The sequence below is a fragment of the Rissa tridactyla genome, chromosome 3, assembly GCF_028500815.1.
Source record: "Rissa tridactyla isolate bRisTri1 chromosome 3, bRisTri1.patW.cur.20221130, whole genome shotgun sequence".
Classification (NCBI taxonomy): Eukaryota; Metazoa; Chordata; class Aves; order Charadriiformes; family Laridae; genus Rissa; species Rissa tridactyla.
In genome coordinates, this window is record NC_071468.1 from 47,881,004 (window position 1) to 47,893,709 (window position 12,706).

Consider the following 12,706-nt stretch of genomic DNA (forward strand, 5'->3'; position numbering starts at 1 on the left):
GAATTATTACTGTTGTGGAAGAGCATCCAGAGGCAAGGGGAAGAGTGTGGCAGGTGTCAGGCAGATGTACACAGTGATAAGTTGTCTGTCCTGCAGTATTTATAATTGAAGCAGACAAATAACACACAAAGGGCAGAGGGAAATGTGAAGCAGGCAGTCTCGTACATAGACACATGTAGCTGTAGCAGGCCTGGCCCAAAGACATGCTTCTTATTCCACGAGAGATCTCAACATTTGATGTTTCCTAAACAAGGTAAATGAAAACACGAAGCTGAACACTTGTGAGCAAGCAAAGATGGGAAGAAATAATCTACTCCACTTAGGACCAATAGTTTCCTTACAACATTTGGTAGTATTTTATTTTAATCAGCATTTTTCCTTTCTGTAAATTTACTGGAATCTTAAACTCCAGACTTTTCACTTAAAATATACCAATTTAAAAAAATAATTTCCCTCACATATTTTGTTTCAGGATATTTGGCAACAACTGTGTTATTCTGTTCACAGCTCTTGAAAAACTGCGTCCTGGTAACAAATGTTTTGTCAAAAGACTATTAAGCAGCTCCGTTGTTTCCATGGCTTTTCTTCTCTGAAACCATTAACTAAATGATGCCCCTTCTGTGAGCTGTAATACTCGTTCTACGTAACCATCCTGAGAAGAGATTTGATGGAGCAAAAAGTTCAGTGTAGATACTGGAGTCTGGCCCAATGTCGAGTTTAAAAGAACAGATCTGACCTTTATCAGAAAGGGCAGAATGAAATCCAGTTCCTATCCCAAACCCTGTGTCACCAGCCTTTTCTATGTCTTTTCTACAAAACTGAAGGGTGGTTGCCAATACCATGGGATCCTGCTCCACCACTGGGAATACCAGGTGCTCCCGTCCCATGACAGCAATGAAATGGTGACACTTTCAATCTGAAGAGCATCTTGTTTTGGACGTAAAGAGCAGCCACCTATTTGAGAATGGGTCATTTCTTCTCCTGCAATTACTGATTCCAGATCAGCTATATGCGATCATATATATATATATATATAAAAAAATAAATATATATATATGTATTTGTCTGAGCTATCTGTTTCCTTTATTTTCACCAGGCTTCCATGCCCAAGCTTGCAAAGGCTGGATACAGTATCTTTGGGAAGCTGGGGCCTTTGTTCTGCCCCAGGAGAGATATTTGGAGCAGACAGATTTTCTAAGTTTCATCAGACCTACTGCCAAGAGAGGTGTCTGTATGAACGTTCTGATTTGGAAACTGACTTTTTTCTTTGTTTTGGTGGGATTTTGTCTGCCATATTGGATTTCATCGGCACATAATGTCCCTGCATGACACAAGAAATTTTTCTAAGACTAGCTATGTCACGTCAGTCAGAATTCCTCACCTGCATTTATTTTTAGAGGACTATAGTTCTACTGCTGTGGCACTGTGAGATCTGTTCTAAAATTAGCCTATCTATCTCAACCACAGGGAATTTGTCAAACTGTCTGCTACTGGGCAGTGCTGACTCTCTGAGTACAGTAGTCTTGATTCAGTAAGGTTCTTACGGTCTGGGGTTTCACAGGTGTGACGTCAGGGAAGAAAAAGGGTTTTTGTGCTTCCACCATAGCAAACCATAGCAAATTAATTGTTGGAATGAGTCTAAATTTCCTTCGTTATTTTCCCCACCCTCCGAGCTTTCCATCTCATTTATCTAAAATATTTCGTTGATATAGAGCTGCAAAAAACCTGAGGGATCTTCACCCAATGGTTTAGATGATGGCTAATAAAGAAAAGATAAGAAGTGTGCTGTTACAATAGCTATTGATCGCATAAACTACAAGCTCCTTAGTCATCTTCCTTTGGGCAGTCTGGAATCTAGCCAGAGCTGCCAGTGAGACCTTGAAGCTGATGAAATGCGTCTCTGAGAGTTGGCCATGGGAAGGGATGGGTGACTGGTCTAAGCAGCAGCTGGAGCCCTCCACCGAGCTCCACAGCTGTACCCCACGGACGGGCACCTCTTCCTCCTGCCCTCCACACTCCGTCCACGCCGAGCTCCAGCCCTGGTGGGTCTCTGGGAGACAGCCTGGAGAAATGCCACTCAAACAAAAATAAATCTACATTGCAAAAATGGCCTGTATTGTAAACTCAAAATAAAAACCATCAGTGTCAAAAAAAAAGAAAAAAAAAGAAAAGAGAAGACAGAAAAAAAGACGAGAATCAACCCCCGTCCTACACAAACGCATTGCTGGATGCAAACAGCTGAATGTTAGTCAACCCTTGACTGCACAAAGAGAGACTGGTTGTAAACAAAACGGAGAGAGCTGAGACGGAGCCTTCTAACGAAGGCTATTGAAGTTTGTGCTCCCTGTAACTTGAAAGCCGCAAACTCTGAAAGAGCCATCTGTATTAAACCATGGCTGGGATCATGTTCATTAGCTGGTTGGCTGTAAATATAGCCTCCCCCCAACACAAAAGGTAACGCATGTCAGCTCAAACCATCACCAGCAGGTTTGTGTAAATATTTACTGGGCTGTTCAGACTGCTGTAATTTGAGGCTGTTGATGTCTCACAAACAAGTTAGAAAATGAGCTGGCAAGTTCCCGAAAACAGTGTCAAAAGGCAGCTCCGGTACAGTACAGGGAATGTAAGCTTTGTGCTGTTTTCTCTGAGGGCTGCAGGGCTTCCCAACTGCTCCAGCCTGGCTAGCTTTTGGCCTCCTTACGGTCAAAACTCAGGTTTAGAGGTTTATAACCTTTTACACATTATTTTTTCTTTGGACTCTAGGAAAATGTTCCTTGGGAGTTTTGGATGTTGGGATGAGGATGAGAATTTTGCTTAAGTTAATTAATATTTTATTCCTTCTTTCATAAAAATACATTAGGGCATAAAGCCACCTGTAAGAAGACTGCGGGATCTCAGGTGGCCCACCCACCTGAGTGAAACCGCCAGCCCTATCCCCTGTGGCACATGGAGAGACATTGGGGTAATCTCCGTGTAGCTGAACAACCACTGCATTGCTCTTTTGGACTCAGGATGCCCGCAACTGGTATCCAAGTGTATTGGAGAGTCCAGAGTATACTGCCTGAATATGACGAGTGATGTCTCTGCTAGTCCCAAGGTCGTGAGAGCAGAGAGCCACAGCTTGTGCCTGCTCCATCAGGCAGGGGCAGGGCACAGGTCCAAAGCTCTGTCTCCATGGTTGCCCACACACTTTCCACCTTTGTAAGCTGCCAGTCTCCCAGGATGATATCTAGAGGCTGTTCCCAGGGGGTAGTTTGGATGTGGCCACCCAGCCAAAGTGGGTAGTGGGAGAGGGGCCAGAAATTTCATCAGTTCAACCATGGAGATGTGCCTCAGGGCTAGAGAACAGTTTCCGGTCTGTTTTACTCTGTGGAGTAGACGTAGCTACAGCAATCACCTTTCCCTAGTCTCTTGGGGTGAAAGGAATGCCCTATTTACAACAAAGCCACTGTGCGGAAAGATAATCCTTCCTCTAGTCTCATGGTGTATGTGATGCCCAGGTATAATTTTAAAGAGCTGCACAGGAAGTATTGTCTGAGTAGTCCTTTTGGGGCACTTTCTTTTATAAAGCATGCCGGTTCCGAGAGTCCTGGTTTTTTGTCCTCCTGGTGAAGACAGCAGGGAGATGACTATGATTCTACGAGAGTTTAGGGACGAGAGGTGGTCTGTGAGTCCAGGGAACCATACACAGAGAAATGCTCCTTGGGACCAAGGGGCTGGGAAAGTCAGCGCGTTCAGCATGTGCTCTCTACCCCAGGCCCTGCTCGGCCCCAGAGGCACTGGCTGGGAAATGCCATGCTTCTCTCTTTCATGGAGAGTGACATTGCCCAAACGGGCTGCAGGCATGTTGACGAGGAGGGGGTTTTGCTCGCTGGGATCTGTTGTTCTCACTGCTGGAAATTAGCCCTATCAAAATGAACACCCGAGGCATCCGAGTGGCATTTACTGCCTTTAAACCACCCTGTGATGGGAATCCCTGACTGGTGCAAAACTGTCGAGGCAGGTTTTACAGAAACACTACTGCCCTCTTCGCAGGCACAGGTGTGTGCAGCAGTGCGAGGGGGAGTCTCTGGTGCATAGCGCACCCCCATCCTCCTCCCTGGGACATGGCTGGGTACATGTGGCTACTGTAGGGCACCCATGAGAGCCGCCTCCAGCCAGCTGGGCTGCTGCTGTGCATCGCCTTGCCTCCAGGAGCAGGGGAAAAGCGTGTATAGCAGAGTGCCACAGCACCCCTCCATCCCCAGCTGTGCCCAGCCCAGCTCAGGGGCCATCAGTGCTGTCTCTGGGCATGTGGCAAGCAGCCAACAAGCAACAAAATGACTGCCAAGTGTATTATTGTTTTATATATCCTCCCCCCGAACTGTTATGTGCTGACTGCTGCAGGGCCATCATCTCAGCTCTTCTGATGGTGCAAGTCAGTGAGATTTCATTTCCATCAGCGGAGCGCCCCGACTTACACAATCTCATGGTTTAGTTTAGAAGACTTCACATGATAGACCTCAGGGTCTGATCCTGTGATCTCAGTGTCTTATTATGTGACTCGTGCACTAAAAGCAGCCCTCTGAGAAGCCAGCCGTGTAACGCCCAGATTGTGAGTCATTTCATTTGTTTGGTGACAGGGGACAAGTTCTGCAGCCTCCACACATAATTCAGTATTTCAGGTAATTTCCATCTGAGGTAGGGCTCCGTCACTCAGAAATCCCAGCTCTGCCAAATGAGTAAACAGAAGATGCCCACTCCCAGCCTCCAGTGACGGCTCTCCTGTTCGGTGAGGAGGGCACGCAAAATGTCACCCAGAGTTTTGGTGCTCGCAGTGTGGATTTGGGACCACAACCCTTTTTTAAAGTAGCAAAAGCAGAGGTCTCAAAGTCCTCTTTATCAAAAATCTTCCTTCTCACAGAGTTAAATGAAGTGGCTAGACCCACCAGCCTCTGCTCTCTTGGTTACTGCAGGAAATGAATAACGCAGATATTACGAGAGACTAGAACTAGTCCTATGGAGGAAGAATAAAACCCCATCTGCCCTGCATCTATTGCACCAGTCTCTACCAAAGAGCATTTACATAAACGGTAAGACCTAGTTTACCATGACAGGCTATATTTTGGGTGCCCCTGACAGCAAAGTCTGAACTGGCCTGAAGGCAGAAGGAAATCCCTTTGCTTAAGGGGCTGTTTTGGATGGGCTGGACAGGAGCATGAATTCTGCTCTGTGGGTCAGCTGTCTCCGTGGGCAAATGCAAAGTGGAGAAGCTTCCTCAGACAGCTCTGCTTTCCAAGACTAGAGAAGTACAAATAGAAGATGTGAAGTGGGGGAGGAGGGGAATAGAGGTGTCAATGAGTTTTAATGATGAATTCTCCAACTGCCATCACTCCATCACCTGAAATAACAGTGCAGAATAACGGGATGATACCATGCTGGCTTATGTGGGCAACATATGTAAAAGATTTCTCTGGGGTGGATAATAATTACCGTTCTTGGATTTATATATCAATAGAATGCAAATTGTTCCACAGAGAAATATTATTTCCTCCTTCTAGATTACACCATTACCCCCAAATCTGGGTAGAGTCACCAGGATACCTACCTATACTGTGCCTTATTCATCGGAGCAGAAAGCCTCTTCTGGAAAAGAATATGGCTGTGGGTGCTTCGTCCTTACAGAGCCAGGGACTGGAGTCCTCTCATTCACATGATAGAGAGTGATGATATCTCTCTTCTTGAGACTTTCAGTCTTTCCACAGCCTCTGAAATTTACTACTGCTCCGGGATGCCAGGCCCAGCAAGGAGGTTGATCTGACTGGCATTTGATTTTTCAGTCATATACCTCTGGCTGCATAGATGCTTGTAAAGGACCGACTCATACAAAATATTTGCTAGCATGCTGGTATCTTCATCTACAATTCACCTTCATTCCTTATACCAAAAGAAAGTCCTGTTGCTTTGTGTTTTTCTTCAGGGGATTGGAGAGGTTGTCTATAGGCCTGAGTTTTAGATATGTTTTCTGTCCCATCCATCTCCAGCTCTGACATTTATCAGTGTGTCCCAAGGACAGGGTGTGAAGACACTGTATATCTCACATGTCAAAAAACTGGAACCACAGCATGAATAGTGGTCTTTTCTGGCTCCTCCAAAGCAATTGCTGGTCTTTGTCAGCTGTTTTGTTCCAGTTCAAAAGCAAGAACGAAGAGGTGGATGCACAGGCATCTGGAGGAAAGAAAAGTGCAGGGAGTGGCTTTTAAAAATGTTTAAGAAAACATGAAATGATTCAGAGATGGACCAAATGACTTGTACAGTCTATCTTCCTGCTCATGCAGGTTCAGACTTTGATTGCACCTTCTCCAGTGTTATATTAAAACCATTTTAAATGACACAAAGCCTGGTTCTTCCACCACTCTTGCCTTCCCACCTCCACCACAAAACAGTGCCATGTGCAAGTGGAGCATCTTGGATGGATCAGCTCTCTGCTGATGATGGCCATTCCCTGGCAAGGATCACAGCCGGAAAATGTGGTGATGGGTAAGGGTTGAAGAGAGGAGGATTCATGGGCTCTGTCTGTGAGGCAGGTGGTGCAACTGCGTATCCACAAAGTGGCCAACAGGCGGGGCAGGGAACAAGCCTTGTGGCTCACATGGTGCCTGCTGGAGGGCCTGCCAAAGATGGAAATGTTTGGCTGAGCTTCATGCCTGCAGGGGGCAGGGGCTGTGATTTGACACTTGAGCTTCTGTCTCCCCTCAGGTCCATAGTTTGGAAGCGATACTAAGCAACGGGGGCCTTATACACAGATGAGATGGAGAGCAAGGTTTGCTTTGCCCAGGAAAGCATTTATTTTACTCTTAGGAGGTAGGTTGCCATGCAATAATTCCTAATGTATTTGAAAATAAAACAGTTCATGAAGATGTTTAATTTATGGAACAGGTTGCCCAGACAGGTGGCAGATGCCCTGTCCCTGGAAACATTTAAGGTCAGGTTGGACGGGGCTCTGAGCAACCTGATCTAGTTGAAAATATCCCTACTCATTGCAAGGGTGCTGGACTAGATGACCTTTAAAGGTCCCTTCCAACCCAAATTATTCTATGATTCTATGATTAATACCCAGTCCAGGATACCATTAAGGTGGGTCATAATAAACAGTCTGTACTGAGGTTCTGGGTTGATTTACCCAGTGGAGCAGAAATGTTACTGCTTTGTGCTCAAGATAGTCCTCTGAGAAAAGACTCAATGAAAACGATATCTTGAGATTTTCTGGCTTGCAAATCTTACACAAACAGCAATGACATTAATTTACAAGCTGAAGAAATGCACTTTTCCTTGCACAATTAGTCCACAGGTCAAAGCTGTAGCTTTTAGGTGCTGAGGTGACACAGACAGTAAAGACTGGGTTACTAAAAGGAATAAAAAGGATACTTTCTCTGCCCATAAGCCCTCACCCCAAGCTGTGAAGCAGAAGCCGGGATGCCTGCCTCCTCACACAGCACAACCAGCAGGGCAGGAGCCCTCACTGGCCATGCTACCCCCACTCCCGCGCACCGCAGCAGAGGCAGCACTATCTCACAGCTGCATGCTGCTGTTTCCGAGGGCATCGGCTGTGCTGCACTGGTGGGACCACCAACCAGCTGCAGAGCCCCTGCTGTGAGCTGTAGATATAAGCAGAAGTCCTGGCCTGACTCCCATCAGGTCTAAGAACTGGAAGATAATGTGACTTTACTTCTCAAAGGCACACAAACAATAGACAGAGAACTAGTGCAGAAAGTATGGAAGGACATCAGGTTATTTTCAGAGTCAACCTTTCCTGACCTTCACTTTCCCCGTAGCAGTAATTAACCTCTGTGCAAAGCGAGTATGAGATGCTACCAAGCCAGAAGAGCCCTGTTCCCAAGTGTAGCTTATGCTTCTATACGTTATTATACACAGTGCAGAATGCAAGTGCCTGAAGCAAAAAAGATTTCCATTTCAAATAGGTAAACAGTTTGCTATTGCCAAGCTAACAGGAAAGCAAGCTGGAAACTACTAAATCATTTCTCTGACAGTGGTACTAAATAGGTCCCTCGTACCGACAGGGTCATAAATAAAGTTGCTTTTCCAGCAAACTGGCACCTGGAGGGTGCTTTCCCAGATAGCATGTCTGCCCGTGTGTTGTGGAAGTGGATTGGGATGGTAGTAAGACACATATGGTTTAGCCCTCAAATGGCAACCTTATATTTATTTGCTCTAGATATTCTCTGTCACAGAAGTGAGGAGATAAAAAGTAAGAAAGTATGGGAAAATGAGAGAAGAACAGTGGTAGTTTTTGAATAATTTGAGCTGTATATCCACATTGCAAACTGATCAGGAAACTAATCCAAATGTAAGCAGCACCCAGACGAGATCATTCAGTGCCCAGTGCTCTGGGTTGCTTGAATTGAAAGCACCACTGCACCTAGAACATAGGTCAAAAATCAGAGTTTCCTCTGGAGAAGTAACTTGCTCTATTACAGAACCAAAAGCAAGTGCACTGAAATTTCCTGTCAGTGCAAAATTCTGGGGAAAAAATAATGCAAAACAATTCTGATAACGACACTTAGAAAATTTAGAAACAAAACTCCACCTGGAAGGTCTATGAACACCCTAGCCCCTCAGTCACCTCGAGTTTCCAGATGCCTTTGAAGTAATCAGAAGAGATCAGGAGTCCCTGAGCTTACTCCCTGGGGTATGACACCCCCAGGGCTATTGGTTGCCAGGCCTTTTGGGCCAGGCTCAAAACGCTGTTTGCCTTCTGCAAGATGGTTCCTCAAAATCTCCCTGTTCTGCAGAGCATTTTGCTTTCAGGGAAGTGACATTTCTTGGCATCAAAGAATCCTCCAAGAGTCTTTTCTGCTAGCTGAAATGTGGACACCCAAGGAGCAGGTGCTATCAGCTCCATGGTAGAAAGGTCAGATTTCAAACCAATTCAGAAATTCTCAGTCCATTTTGCAAGAGACACTCCTAGGAAAGGGAGGGAGGCAGTGGAGTGATTATTTGAACTCAGTTTCTGGTGACAGGCAGCTTGTGTAGTTATAAAAAGCATTGGCAGGTTGATCTCGCATGGAAGGATGACCAAACTCATCTCTCAGTTTCTGATAGATGTCACTCTACAAAACAAGATGAGAAAGTACTAGCAGGGCTGTTGTATCTCTCTCAGCCTCTCCAATGATTCTTCTGGTTATTATCATACTCATACTGCCCTTCAGCTTCCAGCACAGTCTAACTATTTTTTTCCCCCTGATCTGTGCTCACAAAGGAAAATAAAAGCTACCATGGCCTTTGTGAGCAAATAACTGACCTCTGTGCTGCGCTGAATTTGTTGGATGGTCAGGGTGCCTCCAAAGCTGGGTCTTTCCCTGTTAAGCTTTCCTGAACGCTCGCTTGGCATCGCCACATGGGCACAGGTGTTGTGTTGCTCAGTGCATTGGCAGATGGGGTCATGCTCCCGCTCCCAGATACCTTAGTCTCTACTGTCGTGTCCCATTGAGCGGCACTGGCAAAGGCAAGGTTGAGAAGGACATATCAGCAGATGGCCACCAGGCACGGGCTTAGGGATGCTGGGTTACATGCTCACCTCTCCCACCGGCTCTGCTGGCCGGCTCCCCTGCAGAGCATGCAAGCAGCAGGAGATGCTTTCCAGGAAGTGCTGAACTGTGCTAAACCCTTTGACATCAACCCCACACAGGGCAACCAGCTGGGAATTTCCCTTCCCAGGCTTACATGGCAGTCTGGGATACAACTGTCTGATAGGAACCCTGCTTGGGATTTCATGCACTGGGTAGGTGGTGGCTGTGCATAGGCTTCCTGGGATGACCCTGCCGTGCAGTTGGATGGAAGAACATCCCATCTCCAGGATACTTTGCTGAGCTAATGCAGACTTCAGCCATGCCCTAACAGATAACATGCAGGAGGATGAAGGTGCTGCATTCTGATGGTTGGAGGTGGTACATGCTACCTGTGTGCTCAAATTCAGCTTGGACATAAATGTCTGCAGTTCTGTGACAGGGTAATATGGTGCTCCCCTCCATGACTGTGTTTCTAGGGAACCTTTTCTTTTCATGCTGGAGAGAGTGAGAGGTGATTGAGCCATTCTGACAGCGAAGTCCCTGGTGGGTGCACAGTGAGACATCTCTCCACTGTGTGCCATTCCTGGCAGCCAGCCCAGGGCCACCATTGCCCTCTGTTGGCAAAAGCCTGAGATCTCCCCTCTTGCTGCCTGCTTTGTGCTACAGCAGAGCATGTCCCACCTCCAGGCACTGGTACCAGCTCTTTCTACATCAGTCCTCCTTTCTGCCTTCCCAAAGTCCAGAGCGGCTGAGCACCCAGAAGAATATAAAAATATGTGCTGATGAAAATCACAGTGAAACTTCCTTTTCAAAGTGCTGTGCTTTCCTCTCTGGTTTCAGCAAGAAGACTTTACCTTTCTGCTAGATCCTGCCCACTTGTGTGTTCTGACTTATTTAGGGGGATGTGTTTATTTGTCCTTCCATCAGCCACCAATAAACAAAATCCTTTATGCAAATGTGTGTGTAAAGGGTGTAGTTTCCTCAGTAAAGGAATACTTTTTTTGTATAATCAGAGAGCCTTTCTGCATCTTACTATCCCCTTTCTTCCTGGTTCACATCATCTTCCGTCCATCAGCTTTTGTTGACGGCATCCCTCAGCTGGCTCATCCAAAGAGGGGAGCTGAGGGGAGGAAAAGTATTGCCTGTCATAGTTGCAGGCTGGCAGAGACCACAGTGAGATAAAAAAAAAAAAAAAAAAAAAATTATCTTGTCCAGTCAAAAGCAAGGACTGAATCCAGAATTCTGCCAAAAGCATTTTGCATTCTCAGTTCCCCCAGCTCCTCACAACTTGTGCTGGTGGTGTCTCTATGCTACCCCATAGTGCGGTGTATTTGACGAGTAGATTTAAACGGAGGCTACTCCATGTACCCATTACATGCATTCTTCTCTGGCATATGGGACATTCCAAGACAAACTGTAGACTGACAGCCTACAGGACAGGGTATCATGCTAGCTACCGTGTTATATCAGTTATAGTACCAGGGGCAACTGTCAATCATTGCCTTTTATGACAACATAACAGGAAGAACATCACCAACAGGTCAAGGGAGGTAATGCTTCCCCTCTCCTTAGCACTGGTGATGCCACACCTGGAGTGCTGGATTCAGATCTGAGCTCTGCAGTTTCCAAGGGAAACATGGACTTGCTGGAGTGAGACCAGCGAAGGTTATGGATGTGGAGTATTTGACAGATGAGAAAATGCTGAGAGACCTCAGACTGTTCAGCTTGGAGAACAGAAGCTCAGGGGGATCTCCCCTAAGATATTGATATGTATATCAATATACATAAATATCTGATGGGGGTAGTAAAGAAGATGGAACCAGACTTTTCTCAGTGGTGCCTAGTGACAGGACCAGAGACAATGGGCACAAACGGAGTCACAGGAGGTCCTTTCTGAACACCACGAAATGCTTTTTTACTCTGAGGGTGGCTGAGCACTGGCACAGGCTGTCCAGAGGGGTTGTGTAGTCTCCAGGCTTAGAGATACTCAAAACCTGACTGGACACAGTCAGGTGTGACCTGGCCTAGTTGACACTACTTGAGCATGGGCATTGGACCAGATGATCTCAGAGGTCTCTTCCCACCTCAATCATATTCAGGGAAGTGACATTTCCTGGCATCAAAGCATCCGTGTCAGTTTTAACTGAAGGCCTCAGATGGCTATAAAATCCAATGTTTGTGAGAAATATTTTCCCATGTACTGGAGAACAGGTGTCAGACTTACTAGAAAAAAATAAAAGACATATTTAATAGGCTCAGTATGATTGTTGCATAGTTAAACATCACTGTACTGAAGGAAGGCTTGGAAGTTTACCCCTTTGGTGGGGTTTATAGAAGTGTTACTGGGACGCAGTTTTTAACCACAATGCATAAAAGACTTTGAGATCAGAGCAACGTCTTTTACCTCTATATGACTCACCCAGAAAAATCTTATTGTTACATATTTTGACCTGGAATTAGCAAATATCAAGAAAGTTTATCTAAGATAACAGCTGTCACGTCTGTAGTCACTCCTGCATAACTTTAAAGTAGTTATTGCGGTATGCCTGTCACGTGCTGCACTACAGGAGAAATACGGAAGATCTTGTCCTTTGCTGCCAGCTGCTCTGAAACCACAGTATTGTGTACCCTCTTACTGGGAGAGCACACTGGAAAGACTGGCCATTAAAAATAGAGTCGAGGTCTCTCAGGTCTGTTCTTCTTGAATGAACACCAGAGTCACGGAGAAAAGAAGTTGTTGTGACGGATTTAAATACACATGCACACTTTGTTCATTGGCCAGAGTATCTTTTTTGGTCAAATATCTAGAGAAACCTGCAAGAAAATGGCTTATGAGGAAGAGAAATAAAGGTAGGATCTTACAATTCATTGCAGAGACATGAAAATTATAACAGAGATGACTTTGGAAGATTTGCAAGTGCAGCGATTTTCAGATGGTTCCTGGCTGCCGTAGGGAACTGTTCCCACACCATAGGTAGGCTGACGCATGCCAGGGATCACTGACTCCAGGTAGCCCTGGCCGCTGGCCCTCATCCATCAGCTTCTGATCTGGCAGCATTTGACAGAGCCCTGGAGGGAGAGATCCCAGCATGGGCCAAAGGGAGAGAGAAGGATTTCTCACTGTTTAGCAGTGGTAC